This window comes from Pseudorasbora parva, chromosome 2 (assembly GCF_024679245.1).
Source record: "Pseudorasbora parva isolate DD20220531a chromosome 2, ASM2467924v1, whole genome shotgun sequence".
NCBI classification, from domain to species: Eukaryota; Metazoa; Chordata; class Actinopteri; order Cypriniformes; family Gobionidae; genus Pseudorasbora; species Pseudorasbora parva.
Window position 1 is genome coordinate 20,093,411 of NC_090173.1, and position 15,114 is coordinate 20,108,524.

The window sequence follows — 15,114 nt, forward strand, 5'->3', positions numbered from 1 at the left end:
TCCGTGCGCCGCTGAGGCGTCCTGCTCTCCGTGCGCCGCTGAGGCGTCCTGCTCTCCGTGCGCCGCTGAGGCGTCCTGCTCTCCGTGCGCCGCTGAGGCGTCCTGCTCTCCGTGCGCCGCTGAGGCGTCCTGCTCTCCGTGCGCCGCTGAGGCGTCCTGCTCTCGCCGCACCTCCCTGGCGCTCCCTGCACTGGCCGCACCACCCAGGAGTTCTGCTCTGCCCGCGCCTCCCCGCCCTGCTCTGCCCGCGCCTCCCCGCCCTGCTCTACCCGCGCCGCCCTGGCTGCCTGAACTCTCCGGGCCGCCCCGGCCGCTTGAACTCGGTGGGCCTCCCGAACTCGGCGGGCCGCCCTGGCCATTCGAACTTTGTGGGCCACCATGGCCTCCTGAACTTTTTGTTTTCCTTGTCCCTCCCTTGTTTACCCCTCCCTTGTCTGTTCCTTCCTGGTCTGTCCCTCCCGTGCCCCCCTGGTCTGTCCCTCCCGTGCCCCCCTGGTCTGTCCCTCCCGTGCCCCCCTGGTCTGTCCCTCCCGTGCCCCCCTGGTCTGTCCCTCCCGCGCCCCCCCTGGTCTGTCCCTCCCGCGCCCCCCCTGGTCTGTCCCTCCCGCGCCCCCCCCTGGTCTGTCCCTCCCGCGCCCCCCCTGGTCTGTCCCTCCCGTCCCGCCCTGGTCTGTCCCTCTCGTCCCGCCCTGGTGTGTCCCTCCCGTCCCCCCTGGTCTGTCCCGCCCGTCCCTAGTGGAGCGTCTGGTAGCCGCTCCTTAAGGAGGGGGTAATGTCACATGCCTGTCCTGTCTTGTGTGCACATGTGGGTTTTGTCATGTCTTGCATGTGCTCCTGTCATTGTCTGATCCCTCCCCCTTGTTATCTGATTAGTGTTGATTTCTCCCACCTGTTCCCTCTTGATTTCTTCCCTTTATAAGCTCCTTGTGTTTGTCAGTCTGGGTTGGATCCTTGTGTATATGTCTCGTCATCGTCTCCCGGTTCCCTGTGTGGTATGTCTTCAGTTCATGGTTTTTGATTATGTATTTTGCCCCCTTGTGGGTTTTGTTTTCTGTTTATGTTTATTTTTGTAAATAAATTATCACTTCTTCCTGCACTTGAGTCCTCGCACCTTTTCCTTTGTGTGTAACGTGACAGTTGTAGTAATTGGACTTGTAATTGTGTTAGAAAAAAGAAAAGTAATGCATTTGTGACCAAATACTTTACATTTGTTCAACTCTCATTGTATTGTCGCATGTATGGTCTTTTTTGTTGTGTTTTGCTCCCTGTACTTCCTATTTTAATTTGTTGCGTGTTCCTTTGTCTGGTTTCCCGCCACTTGTCTGTTTCTTTGGTTATCCTCATTAGTCTAGTTCTGTGCAGCGGTGTTTGTTCGCCTGTATCACTTGTGCCCCTCGTTTAGTCTGTCATCAGTGTTTGTATTCAGTGCTACCTTGTTCACTCACTCGTTGTCTGGTCAGCGTTGTACATAGTGTGGATATACCTGTATGTTTTTGAAACCTTTGTTCAGGTAACTTCCTTTGAGTTATACAGTTGCCTGTCCTTGCCTTCCTGCCTGAGCCTCAACTGTAACATGAATGGATTCACATATTAATTTGCAGAAGTGAAAATTTGTCCGTGACTTCACATTTTTATGCGGGTGTGTGACTGTGTTTTGCGCCATATTCACTGCAGTAACTGTACACTGAAAAAAAATTGGAGTGACATTTACTTAAAAAAAGCTAGGCAACTTTTTCCACACAGAAAGTGCTTGTAATTTTTACTCTGGCTATTTCTAAGTAATAGTTACTTACTAGAACCACTTATTTTTAATGTAATATTTCTAGCAAAAATGTGAGCAAATGAGTTTCTTCATGAGTGATTTGTAGAATAGGATTTGTGCACCTGTAGTGAAGAATGTGTGAAAGTGTAAATGTTGTGTTGAGTTTATATGAAAGAGAATAAATCTACAAGTTTACAACTCCTAAAAGATTTTTCTCTGTGACTTTAAATGTATTGCTACACGTGTGGATATGCTCTGCAGCTAACAAATTCCACTCTCACACATGTTCAGGTGTTTTGCACCAAAAATACCTTAATATGGAACCGGCATGTTTACTGCTTGGTAGCGCGATCCGTTTAGCTCCACGAGTTGGTGGGCGGGCTTGAGGCGGCGTTTCACCGCATGATGACTGCAAGGGTTTGTCTGGCTATCACCAGACCAGCTCAATTTAAGACTGAACATTGGTCTGGGGAGTCTGCTCTGTATTTTCTACTGCACAAGAGGCGTGATCAACGAGCTTTATTCAAATAGATTTGCACACAATTGGATAGTCCTTCAACCAATCAGACCACAAGAGGCGTGATCAACAGGCAACGACCCATCTCTTCTCTATCTGTCATCATGTTAAACCAGCCAATAGCGCGCCAAGTGGATAAGCCATTCTGTGATTGGTTCCCGCAAAAGTGTAACAGAATTGTTACAAAAGTGTGACTTCACTTTTCGCTGTTGACGTCTATGGGGTCGTTGTGTCCATTTTTTGTTACTGTCTATGGGTTTACCCAGTCAAGGATTGGCATATTCTGAAATTGAGCGTTTTCTGGGCCTGAGGTCAATAAAAGCTATTCTTTAAATAACAATGAAGTTTTCAGCTCCGAAATTAACTATATTATATTACCATGAACAAAGGTTACCTCCTCTTCTCCATTTACACTACATCACTGGACCCATCATTCAGGCACATGGCCTCTCATATCATTGTTATGCAGATGACACACAGCTCTACCTCTCATTTCAACCAGATGACCCCACAGTACATGCATGAATCTCAAGCTGTCTGTCAGATATCTCTGCATGGATGAAAGAAGTTGCATCATCTGCAGATTAACTTGGCAAAGAAGGAGCTGCTCGTCTTCCCTGCTAATCCGACCATACAAAACACAATTTTATCATCCAGCAAGGTTCATCTTTCTCGGTCGGTCAGAAATCTTGGAGTAATCTTTGATGACCAGCTGTCTTTCAAAGACCACATCTCAAAGACAGCTCGGTCATGCAACACAGCTTCTTGTCCAAGCCCTGGTCATTTATAGACTGGACTACTGGCTGGAATTTCATCCTGTGCAATCAAAACACTTCAAATGATCCAGAAAACTGCGGCATGTCTTGTTTTCAAAGAGCCAAAAAGGGCTCATGCCACACCCCTCTTCATCTCTCTGCATTGGCTACCTCTCGCTGGCCGGATCAAATTCAAAGCTCTGACTCTTGCTTATGGATCTTCCACAAGCTCAGCACCCGCATACTTCGACTCACTCCTACGAGTCTACACCCCCACTAGAAGCCTTCACTCAGCTAATGAGCGAAGGCTTATAGTACCATCACAGAAAGGCATGAAATCCCTCGCCAGAACTTTTTCATTCACCGTTCCCGGTTGGTGGAACAATCTTCCGACCTCTAGTCTGACGTGGTCATACTCAGTTCTAGTCAGAATATGAGTCTGAAACTGCTCCATTGGGCTGTAATTATGGGGCATGTTTCAATCGAACCAGGAAAGACATCAATTGGATAGACCTACAACCAATCAGAGTTACGGAGCGACGCATAACATTAGTTATCAAATGCCAACAGAGCTTAACTGCACTGTGTTGCCAAGTCCGCATTTTTTTCCGCGGGTTGTTTTCTATGTCGACGGGTTGAAGCAACTATTATGTGATATATAGACCCATGAGTGCCAATTTTAGCAGACAACCTTGCCAAAATAACACATTTTACCCCCCAAATGTCCCCGATAAGCTATTGTTTAGGGCTAGTAGTTGGCGGGTTTTGTTGTAAAAACATGGCATCCCTGTCTGCACGTGCGCTGGTATCAGGCTGGAATACACGATCTTTGCCGGTATTGTAAAAGAATAAAATAATTTAATGATACACAGAGTACTTATCCAACATGATCATCATTTCAGAGAGAAATAGTGAAGGTGAATGCATACAAACAAGCTCTCCATTTAGGATTCAAACAAATATAACCCAAGCCCCTTTGATGACGTGCATGATTACGTTACTGTTGATTATCTGTCCATCATCGTCTAAAGCCCACCCTGATGATTTCATTGGTCCGAACAGTTTCTGTTCGGGGATAATTACTCCTCTATGGATCGAGGCAGACCGAACCGCCTGACCTAAACATTTTGTGGCGGGGCTAAGTTCGGCTGGCCTCCAGGCTAACTGACCTCCATACGCATGGCAGAATCACTCACTCCATTCAAAAGACAGGCAAAAACTCATCTCTTCCGTGAGCACTTAATCTTATCATCATAAAAAATTAAAAAAATTAAACTCCTCTTTCTCTATTTTTCTCATTTCCTCCCTATTCTAGCTTTTGCTATTCTGAGTAATATCCAGAACTTTGTATTTAAGGCTCTTTTTGCGTTTCTTCGCCTCTTCATGACAGATTGCTTCCTGTTCCTCAGTTGTAAGTCATTTGGGTAAAAGCGTCTGCTAAATGCATAAATGTAAATGTAAATCCAGAGGAGCTCAACTGATCCTTGTGAGAAAAGGTTTGTAGATCTCTCTTAAATACTGGTAAAAACTGCTAATTTCAAGTTGGTTCACTTTCCATGTCAGGTGGTACTACTACAGTATATACACATATACACACAACTATTTGGTTGTACCGCCTGACCTAAAAAAAAAAAGTCAAAAATGAATTTAAACACTTTGAAATGTTATTTAAAAACTGAAATCTGTTTAAACACATTGTTCATGACTCAAAAATGTGCATTACATCAGTTTTGAAAAGATAAAAAATTGTCAATGACCTATGTATGATTTCTGCCATTTTCTTGTATTTAGGTTTCAGTTTGTCAAATTAGAAAGCACAACACGGATGCAGAAAAGACCCCACAGTTCTCGGCACAGGAAGCAGAATTCAAAGGGGTGAAAACCTCAAAGTTTTTCATGTTGTCAGAGAAATGTTGTTATTTCTTATAAATCATGTGTTAGACATAATTACATATGGAGCTTAACATGTTCTCACCACTCGCCACCCCAAAACAGGTGGTTAATACAACAGATCAATACAAATAATAACATCCAATGAATCATATAATCTTGCATCGAATATCAAAATAAATAGCCAACTTTTAAAAGAGAGAAAAGCTATCTTCGTGTCAAAAGATGTTTCACAAAGAAATGTTAAGGGAGCATTCTGATCATTCTTCAAACATTATGGGAATGTTACTTTTGAAGGTTTCAGAACGTTCCAAGACAAGTATAACATTCATTGATGTACAGATATCATTTTTGTGCTAAAATTTGAGAACACGTTTTATGGCCAGATAACTTTGAACGAACGTTCTGTTAATGTTACTGGAAGAACATTTGTTCATAACTTTGAGAGAACACTGCCATAATGTTAACAACTGCATTAAAGAAACATACTTATCTATGCCTGCGTCTCAATCCGCTCCCTAGTTCAGTAGTCAGGGCACTGATCAGGACATAAGTCAATGGGCTGACTCCCTGATCAGTGCCCTGACTACTGAACTAGGGAGCGGATTGAGACGCACCCTAAGACTAAAACAAATGCTGCTGCTTTCTTCCTACCCAAAAATATTACATTTTTATAAATAATCTTTGCTTATTACTGTGAATAAAAGCAGAAATACACAGTAAATTTACATCAGACAAGCCTACCTTCCATGCATAAAATTCCTATAAGGAACAGTGGGGAAATTGTGATAATCCCAGTCCTCGAGCGAGAGCAGAGGGTCTTTTAATTATCTTGACAAGAAACTTGCTCATAAGGAAGTCTCTTTTCTTCGGTCTGATCATCTGTGTAAACGCCTGCCTGTCATAAAAGAAAGAAACAGACTCTTTGCTGCCTAAGATATTCACATGCTTTCTTTCTCCCTCACAGACAGACAGACAGACTGAAGACTAGACAGAGTTGGTTTCCTGCCATAAAAAATGTGTGGCTAAATGAAGTTAAGCATATATATTTAGAGCAGTTTTCACCAGCGTGCAGAGCAGAAAGCCCCGCCGCTCAACCTGAGCTCCACCCCCGTTGATATTGCATTTGCTATGAAGAAAAGGGAACTGACGGATATAAAGCACAGGATATACTGATAAAGATTGTGATCTGACAATATAGCATGCATATTTTACAGGGCCAACAATGCAGATGAGCCCTGATAAAGAGTTTCTGGAAAAACAAAAAACAAAAGCAAATGAATAAACAAAACAAACAAAAAATAACTTTCATCTCATTCAGACATTCATCTGACATTCATTAAAAAAAAGAAAAGAAAAAAGGATGTGGTCATTCTGGTTTTACATCAACAAATTAAAGCTTTACAGACACAGAATTGAGGACGGTGGTGGGTTAAAGAATTACCCACATGGGGTTTTCAAACTTCTTAATTTACTGTAACAGGTTTCAGTCAGAAAGGCACATAATATTTAGAGTGCCTCAGTGCCATCTTTACTTATTAACAATGGTAAAAAAGTGTCCCTCTTATGCCTTGGCTAACCTGTGTTTAAGGTATACATAGACTTGGTCCAGTCCCGATTAAGAGCTGTTAACATTTTGGGTTACACTTTAATTTAAGGTGTCTTAAAATTACACTATTTATACATTTAAGTATTGAGTAATATTAATTAACTAAATATGTACTTACTATAGGGTTAGGATTAGGGTTTGGTTTGGTTTGGTTTAGGGTTAGTTGCATAATTTATAGTTATTACTAAACTGCATGCAACATATGTAACAATGATAATGTAAAATATATCATATTAAATATTATATATATTATTTAATATATATAATAATATATTTATTATATATTATGTTTTATATTTAATATTAGGCCTATGAATATAGGTTTAGTAGCATACATTGTGAATAAATATAGGCCTATTATAACGGCAACAAAAATCCGCTTGATCGAGGCAAACAACAACAACAACAACAACACCAATAAATATATATTTCTCATACTTTGGATCCTAAAGTCCTATAAAAGTTATAATAACCATGACAACTTAACAGAAGTTCATAGGAAGCAGATTTTTGAGCCATGAGATTTTCACAAAAAGCTGCTTATGAAAAATTCAGAGAATTTGAAATCGACCTGCCTCTCTTATGCAGATCCGCTTCAGGCCATTCACACTTTACATGATTACATGCGAGCAGCGTTTGTGTTGCCCCGCCCACATCCCAATGGGGAACTCCCATTCCAGTCAATACAGCTAATGACGTCATTGAAATCAACTGAACGGCTGCTAACAACTTGAGAAATACGCCATTACATATAATGCTCAGATAAGAAATACAAATAAATAAACAAAAACAACCAAATCAATAAGGAACTCTTCTGTAATAAATAAATACATTAATTAATAATCTTTATAGGTACCCCTTATAGAAAAACAAACAAATAATAGGCTAGCAAAAACAAGGAACTCTTCTCAAAAAAATAAATAACAAGAACCGCTTAATAAATAAACAAATAAATAAACAAGGACCGCTTCATAAATAAATAAATAAATAAATAAATAAATAAATAAATAAATAAACAAGAACCTTTTCATAAATAAATAAATAAATAAATAAACAAGAACCGCTTCATAAATAAATAAATAAATAAATAAATAAACCACATAAGTGTCACGCCCTTACAGCCATCAGACACTGCCACACGCACTCGTTCCCCATCACCGGCATTCTGATCACCTGTGCAACACTACTAAAACACTCCTCACCTTCACACTCACTGTCTTGTCTTGCACTGATCCCACCATTGACTACCTGTCGTTCCAAGAAGCCCTCATCTGTAACCATCATCGTTTTCATCGTCATCATCATCGTCATCGTCATCTTCGTCCTCACCTTCATCGCCGTCTTCACCATCATCGTCCTTCGTCGAAGTGTCACCATCCACCTAAGTATCACCAGTGTCCGTAACCTCTGATAATAAACATTGGCCTTTATGAGCGGATGGAATGAATCAGCCCTCGTCACTGCCTTTCTCTACGGCCTCCTCGCTGAAGTCAAGCAACTTATTGTGGTCTACAAGGATGCCATGGGCTTGGAGGCCCTCATCCAGAAAACCATTCGTGTGTCTCAACGGTTATCTGCCTGTGGCCACTTCTCACCCGCTGCCGATCCTCCGCCCGATCAACCATCTGTCGCACCTCCAGCACCTGAACCCATGCAGATCGACTCATACCATCTTACCACCACTGAACGCCAACACAGGATATCAGAACATCTGTGCCTGTATTGTGGGGGAGATGGAAATGGCATTACGAACTACCCCATCCGACCCACTCGGCCAGCGGTGAGTACCATCCAATTACCACCTTTAACGGCAAACCTTACCAAGATGCTGCCAGTATTCGTTTGTAATTCTCACTCATCTGTTGCAGCACAAGCCCTCATCGACTCCGGGTCGGCGGGAAACTTCATCAGTCAGCAAACCCTTGAAAAGCTAACCGCCCAACGTCAACGTTGTCCCGTCAACCTCAGAATCACCACCATCCAGGGAAAACCACTGGGCCGAGGTCGTGTCTGCCATTTCTCCCCCACACTTACACTACGAGTTGGTCATCTGCATGAGGAAACCATCACGTTCATGGTGCTGGAGGAGTCAACTGCGAACATCATCCTGGTCCACTGGAGAGATCCTGCCATTGGGTGAGAACTGCTTTGATCGTTGTATTCATCGTCCTCGCTGAAAAGGTCCATCATCATCGTCAGTTCCTTCATCATTACCTGTCCAGTCCACCTCAGTAGAGAGTCCCGAAACTCAAGTCAACGTGGCCATTTCCCCAGCTTACCGGGCGTTCCAGGATGTCTTCAGTAAGCGGTTGGTGACCAAACTACCACCCCCTCGGCTATCGACCTCCTGTCTAGGCAACTCTACCTTAGGGCCGCGTCTACCCTCTGTCCATCCCGGAACAGAAGGCCATGGAGGAGTACGTCCACGAAGCGCTACCACAAGGGTTCATCCGTCCATCGACCTCCCCTGCCGCTTCAAGCTTTTTCTTTGTGGCCAAGAAGGACAGAGGCTTACGGCCGTCTATCGACTACCGTCACCTTAATTCTCAGACTGTCAAGTTTAGTTATCCTCTTCCTCTGGTCCCATCCACCCTAAAACAGCTCCGTGGGGCCACCATCTTCTCCAAACTCGATCTCAGAAGTGCCTACAACCTCATTCGCATTCGCAAGGGAGATGAGTGGAAGACAGCCTTCATCACTCCCTCAGGTCACTATGAATATCGGGTGATGAAGTATGGGCTATCCAACTCACCCTCTGTCTTCCAAAATTACATGAATAAGGTATTAAGTAAATTCTTAAACAAATGTGTCATCATCTATATCAACGACATCCTCATCTATTATAGTGACCTGAGGGAGCATGAAGAAGAGCATGTCTGTCAAGTCCTGCAAAAGCTCTGAGATCATCACCTTTATCTCAAGCTCGAGAAGTGCGAGTTCCACGTCTCCATTGTCCAGTTTCTTGGGTACATCATATACAACCATGGACTCAAGATGGACCAGAGGAAGGTGGACACCATCACCCATTGGCCTCAGCCCACCACCATCAAAGAGCTGCAGCGCTTCCTGGGATTTGTCAACTTCTACCGCCGCTTTATAAAGAATTATAACCTGCTCAGCTCCTCACTCACCTAGTCACCAAGTCTCTGTCCTGGACTCCATCGGCATTGGAGGCCTGTCACCAATTGAAGAACACTCCGATCCTGGTCCACCCCAACCCTCATCTTCCATTTATCGTAGAAGTGGATGTAGCGGCCCCTTGGATTTAATGATCAAGATGCAGAGAGTTTCAAACGGATGTCAATTTATTTCTTCCTCTCAACGAGCACCCAGCAGCACAATCACCATGAACACTGCGAAAACTACACAAGAAAACAGAATAAATACAAAATGCTTCTATGTAGTTTCACAAATAATTCACATATTAATCATGTTTACATCCAATACAAATCCTATTAACTAATGACCAATATGACATTTCACGTTTAAGCATTTATGATAAATAAATAAGAGTATAAAGAGTATATTGTTTTTATATTGATGACATGTACAATTAACCCATAAACAAATGAATTAATGACATTTTCTTTGCCTAAACACATTCCTTCTGATAATAATACACATTTTTCTTCATACCTCATTCTGCTCTCCAAGGGCGCTAATCAAATTGTTTCCACCATCCTCTAGTAATAGCTCGACACACTCTCACAGTTCAGAACTCTTAGAAATAACATGCACGGACAATACAAAAAATATAAAGTAAATCACAATGTAAATCTCACAAATCAGTCACAAATCTAAAAAAACAGATGAAAATGATAAATACCCAATGTGTTAACAAGTTTACCGTTCTTCCGACGACACGCGAGCACTGCATTGCGAAGAGAGAGCAGCCAGAAGTGTTAGTGTCACAGAAAACATCAGAAGAAGAAAAACGGTCCGTTTTTCAAAATAAAAGCGTAGCGAACAAGAAGACACTGAAGAACTACAATGTCTTATATTAACATAATATAATACTTTGTAGGAAAAAATAAATACGATTTATCAGACATTTACAGTGGACGCCTCATCGACCGGGGTCGGATCTCAGCGGCAGGGGACACCCTCACGACTCCATCCATGTGCCTTCTCCAAGAAGCTATCCCTGGTGGAGCAGAACTATGACATCAGGATCAAGCTCGCCCTGGAGGAATGGAGACACTGGCTGGAGGGAGCAGAACATCCATTTGAAGTCATCATCGACCATCGTAACCTCAAATACCTTCGAGACGCCAAACGGCTGAATCATCGTCAGGCCCGCTGGGCCCTCTTCTTCACCAGATTCAATTTCAAGGTGACGTACCATCCAGGGAACCAGAACAACCGGGCAGATGCCCTTTCTCGTCTCCACCAAGCCAACCCTGAGCCTGAGCACCTTGAAACCATCCTCCATCCAGTCATAGTTTTCAGCCGGATCCAGTGGGCGCTCCACGAGCAGATACAACGGTAGAACGCTGAACAGCCTGCTCCGCCGGGAGGTCCAGAAGGGTGCCTCTATGTCCCGCCTCGCCATTGCCTGACCCTTCTGGACTTGACTCCTTCTTCACTGGGCTCTGGACACCCAGGCAGGAGAAGGACCCTACTGGTGGCCCGCCATGCCTCAGGACATCTCCCGAATCGTCAAGGGATGTTCAGTCTGCGCCATTGCCAACACCCCTTGGAGACTCCCCGAGGGCAAGCTGGTCCCTTTTCCGATTCCCCGAACGTCCCTGGAGCCATCTGGGGATCGACTTCATGACCGACCTGCCATCATCCCAAGGTTTCACCTGTATCCTAGTCATTGTCGACCAATTTTCGAAATCCTGCAAACTCATCCCCTTCAAAGGTTTACCTGCCGTGTTGGAAACCGCGGAGGCACTCTTCACCCAAGTCTTCCGACATTTTGGGCTTCCGGAAGACATCGTTTCCGACCGAGGACCCCAATTCATCTCTAGAGTGTTGCCCGCCTTCTTCTGTCTCCTAGGGGTATCTGTCAGCCTCTCATCAGGTTACCATCCTCAGACCAATGGCCAGACTGAACGGGAGATCCAGGAGATCGGGAGATTCCTGAGGGTATCCTGCCACCAGAACCAGGAGAGCTGGAGCCAGTATCTGCCCTGGGCTCACCCCGTTCCAATGTGTCCTTGGCTACCAACCAGCGCTCTTCCCCTGGACGGGTGAGCCCTTGGAGGTCCCAACCGTAGATTACTGGTTCCGCCACAGCGAGAGGGTCTGGGCCGTGATAGACCCCCTCACCGCCCGTCCCAGCCGTCAGGAGCCGCCCGTGGAGGAGGGGGTACTGTCACGCCCTCAAAGCCATCAGACACTGCCACGCCCACTCGTTCCCCATCACCATCATTCTGATCACCTGTGCACCATCACCAGCAAGAAGTTCCAAGAAGCCCTCATCTGTAACCATCTTCATCGTCATCATCATCTTCGTCCTCACCTTCATAGTCGTCTTCAACATCATCGTCCTTTGTCAGAGTGTCACCAGTGTCCGTAACCTCCGATAATGAACTTTGCACTAATCCTTCTGTGTCGTCTGTGTCTGACAATAAGGAACTATTCTCAAAATAAATATATAAATAGACTAAACAATGACCACTTCTCAATTAAATAAATAAATAAACAGATAATAATAAATAAATAAATAAATAATACATTTATTACTTCTCAAATAACTAAATAAACAAATAAACTACATTGAATAAATAAATAAATAAATAAATAAATAAATAAATAAATAAATAAATAAATAAATAAATAAATAAATAAATAAATCGCATATAACATATAGGCCTTTTTTTTTTTTTTTTACAATTGCAAACCATTACAACCATATCTGCTTTCTAAGATTAGTCTCCGCAAACCTATGCATGAGTCAGATGAACTTAAAAGGGAAAGCATTTTGTACACAGTTATATATGGAGACAGCTCTTTTTGTATGTAAGGAAACAGTCTACTTCCTATTCATATACCACAACCCTGCTTTGCACTCAGAGCACCTCACATGTGGCTTTTATGTCTCATATCACCCCAAAATGAGATGATAAGTTGCTTGACGGATGACCATCTGCCGTGCTGTGCCTTACATGCACAAATGTTGCTGCAGTCACATTGCCAGCCACTGCTCTTGAAACCCATCCATCGAACATGGGAACTAAAAAAGCATGCTTGCGCTAACTAACAAATAACTTCCACCTGGTATAGGCAGAGTTATGACATAACCACGAAAGAGGTAAAATAAGAAGTTAATCTGTGACATTAACGTTTGCTGATAAAAAAGAGGACGTGAGACACCTGACACCGACTTGCATGCACATGCATTTCCTGTTTTCAGTGGTTTTAAAGCTGACCTATGTTCTGTATTCATGTTCTTCACCTGTGAAAAGTTATCAAAGGCCGGTTGTCATAAAAATCCATTGTGCCAAAGTCAGTCGGATGAAACCCAGCACTGATGGAAAAATCTGAAGCAGTCTTATCAAGTGCAAGTGGAAAGCAACCCACGATAAAACCCCACGTTCTATGTAATGATGTGCTAGACAGCCAGGGTTCCAGAGAACCTCTGTCTTAGTAGCCTGTTTTTAAATATATTAAGACAAGTCTTTAGCAATGATGGGAAACCTGCTATTTCTGCGACCTGTGATGATGATATTATTCCAGTTTGTCCATAACTTCAGCACCAAGGACAGTGGCAAGAAAAGCTGACACCCAGTCTTAAAATATTACATTTGAATACACGCTGCCAGGAAGCAAAAAAGACGACATGTGATCCAATTTGGTGATTTTAGAAGATGAACATGCTTATTAAGTTGCTGCTTTTTTAAAGTTGGCTTGAAACAGAACTTGCGATAGTTTTTACTTCCCTATTGTGACGTATATTCAGGTGAAACGGCTTCCTAAGAGACAAAATGGAGGGCGTGAATTTATTTGTCACTTTTTTAAATTGATTGTATGGTCGTGGTTTGCTATTGCTGTGATATGTGAGTTGACAGGTTATCCTTCCCTCGTGTCTGAAATCGGAGAAGACTAAGAGATGTTTCTGTAAGAGGGAGGGGAAGTTATTATTCAGTGTTGACATCATTTCCTCTGAAACAGGACATAAAAAACAGCTCCTCTCCCTTTTTTTAAATAGCCAGTAGCGTTTAAAGTTATGACATTACCACCAAAGAGGTTAAATAAGAAGCTAATCTGTGACATTAACCTTTGCTGATAAAAAAACAGTGTGAGACACCTGACACTGTCTTGCATGCACTCCGTCCCAGTTTATGTGGACTGGGGCAGAGTGTGTGTGTGTGCGCTGTGGTGGTTTGTGTGACACTAACATGAAATCACACGTCTAAATCTTCCCCTATCCCTAATATAGTGCACTATGTGTCATTCACCAAGTAGAAAATAGTCAATGTGTGAACAACGGACCAGTGTTGCCACAGTTACTTTGAAAAAGTAATCTGATTACTGATTACTGATTACTCCTTTAAAAAGTAACTTAGTTACTTTACAGATTACTTGATTTTAAAAGTAACTAAGTTAGATTACAAGTTACTTTATTAGTTACATTCAGGAGTTGCCGACAACACCCCTGCCGCCTCAAAATAGAAATGACAACCGTTTTTGGCAACACACTTTATTGCATTTATGCCAGAGCCTGACGGCCCCGACTTTTTTACGCCCCTTTTTTAGGCTTCTCCTTCGTTTTATATTTATTTTAATAATTAAAATGAACAATGAGATGTGCTGGTGGAAACAACATGAGACCATGATAGCTTGCGCCACTGTCGAGAAATGGCTCGCGCAGGGTTAAAGAGTCCGTTTCTTCAGTGCAGCTGCTAGAGTTATGGCCTTTTTACAACCGGTTCCTTCATTCGTTTTCTCTGAGCAGGTATCTATCGGATTGCTAAATGACCAGGAGTAACGTTAGGCCTAAATGCCTTCCGAGAGTCTTTCGAGACGTATTTAATTCTGATCACTCAAACAAACCGATTCAGAAGGTGCATGAAAGCATTTCAAACTAAACCGGACAAATGTAAATATATCTGGTTGTTTAAACCACATGTGTAAATTTTACTCCTGGCAAATAATTAAGAAATAAATGTGTGAGAGCGTGTTATGGTGTAGTCAGATAGATATGACGGTGCTACTGCTACATCGCTGCAAATGAGTAAAGCAAGCCAACGCAAATGGCCGTTAATGAAACTTTAAAATAAGTCACACAAAACACAATCATCTTCAATATAAATTAATGAGACTAATGATCTTACCAGTGCTTAGGTCTCTCTCTCTCATATTGCGATCTTTGAATTTGAAATGGGCTGCTGAATAAAATGCTAGAATCTTTTGCTTTGATGTAAACTCCGTTAAATGAGCATAGGCTATACCGCGGGAATTGAAGATCGGATTTATATTAATTTAGCTGAAGTCTAAGGTAGGCTATAAGACAACCTGCATGTCCTTTTTTTTTTTTTAGATTGTGTAGCCCGTTTCGTTGTTTTGAGCGCCGTTGCGAGCAATAGGCTAATCTACCAGCCTGCCTCAGCTCGTCAGAAATGCCTTTGTGGTG

General features: G+C 42.8%; 1 protein-coding gene across 5 annotated transcripts in view; it reads right to left on the reverse strand.

The window, feature by feature from the left end:
• pik3r6b (phosphoinositide-3-kinase, regulatory subunit 6b) overlaps positions 1-12,040 on the reverse strand; it is a 33,587-nt gene extending 21,547 nt beyond the window's left edge. For 2 of the 5 annotated variants that reach the window (XM_067428829.1, XM_067428825.1), the window contains exons 1-3: positions 10,170-12,040; positions 9,665-9,895; positions 5,669-5,822 (exon numbers count right to left, since the gene is read on the reverse strand). The gene's annotated coding sequence lies outside the window, so the exon portion shown is untranslated. Of the gene's footprint in view, positions 1-1,483; positions 1,567-5,668; positions 5,982-9,664; positions 9,896-10,169 lie in introns of those variants that run through there. The other 3 variants (XM_067428827.1, XM_067428828.1, XM_067428826.1) reach the window with 3 other exon arrangements.
• Positions 12,041-15,114: the final 3,074 nt, after the last annotated feature.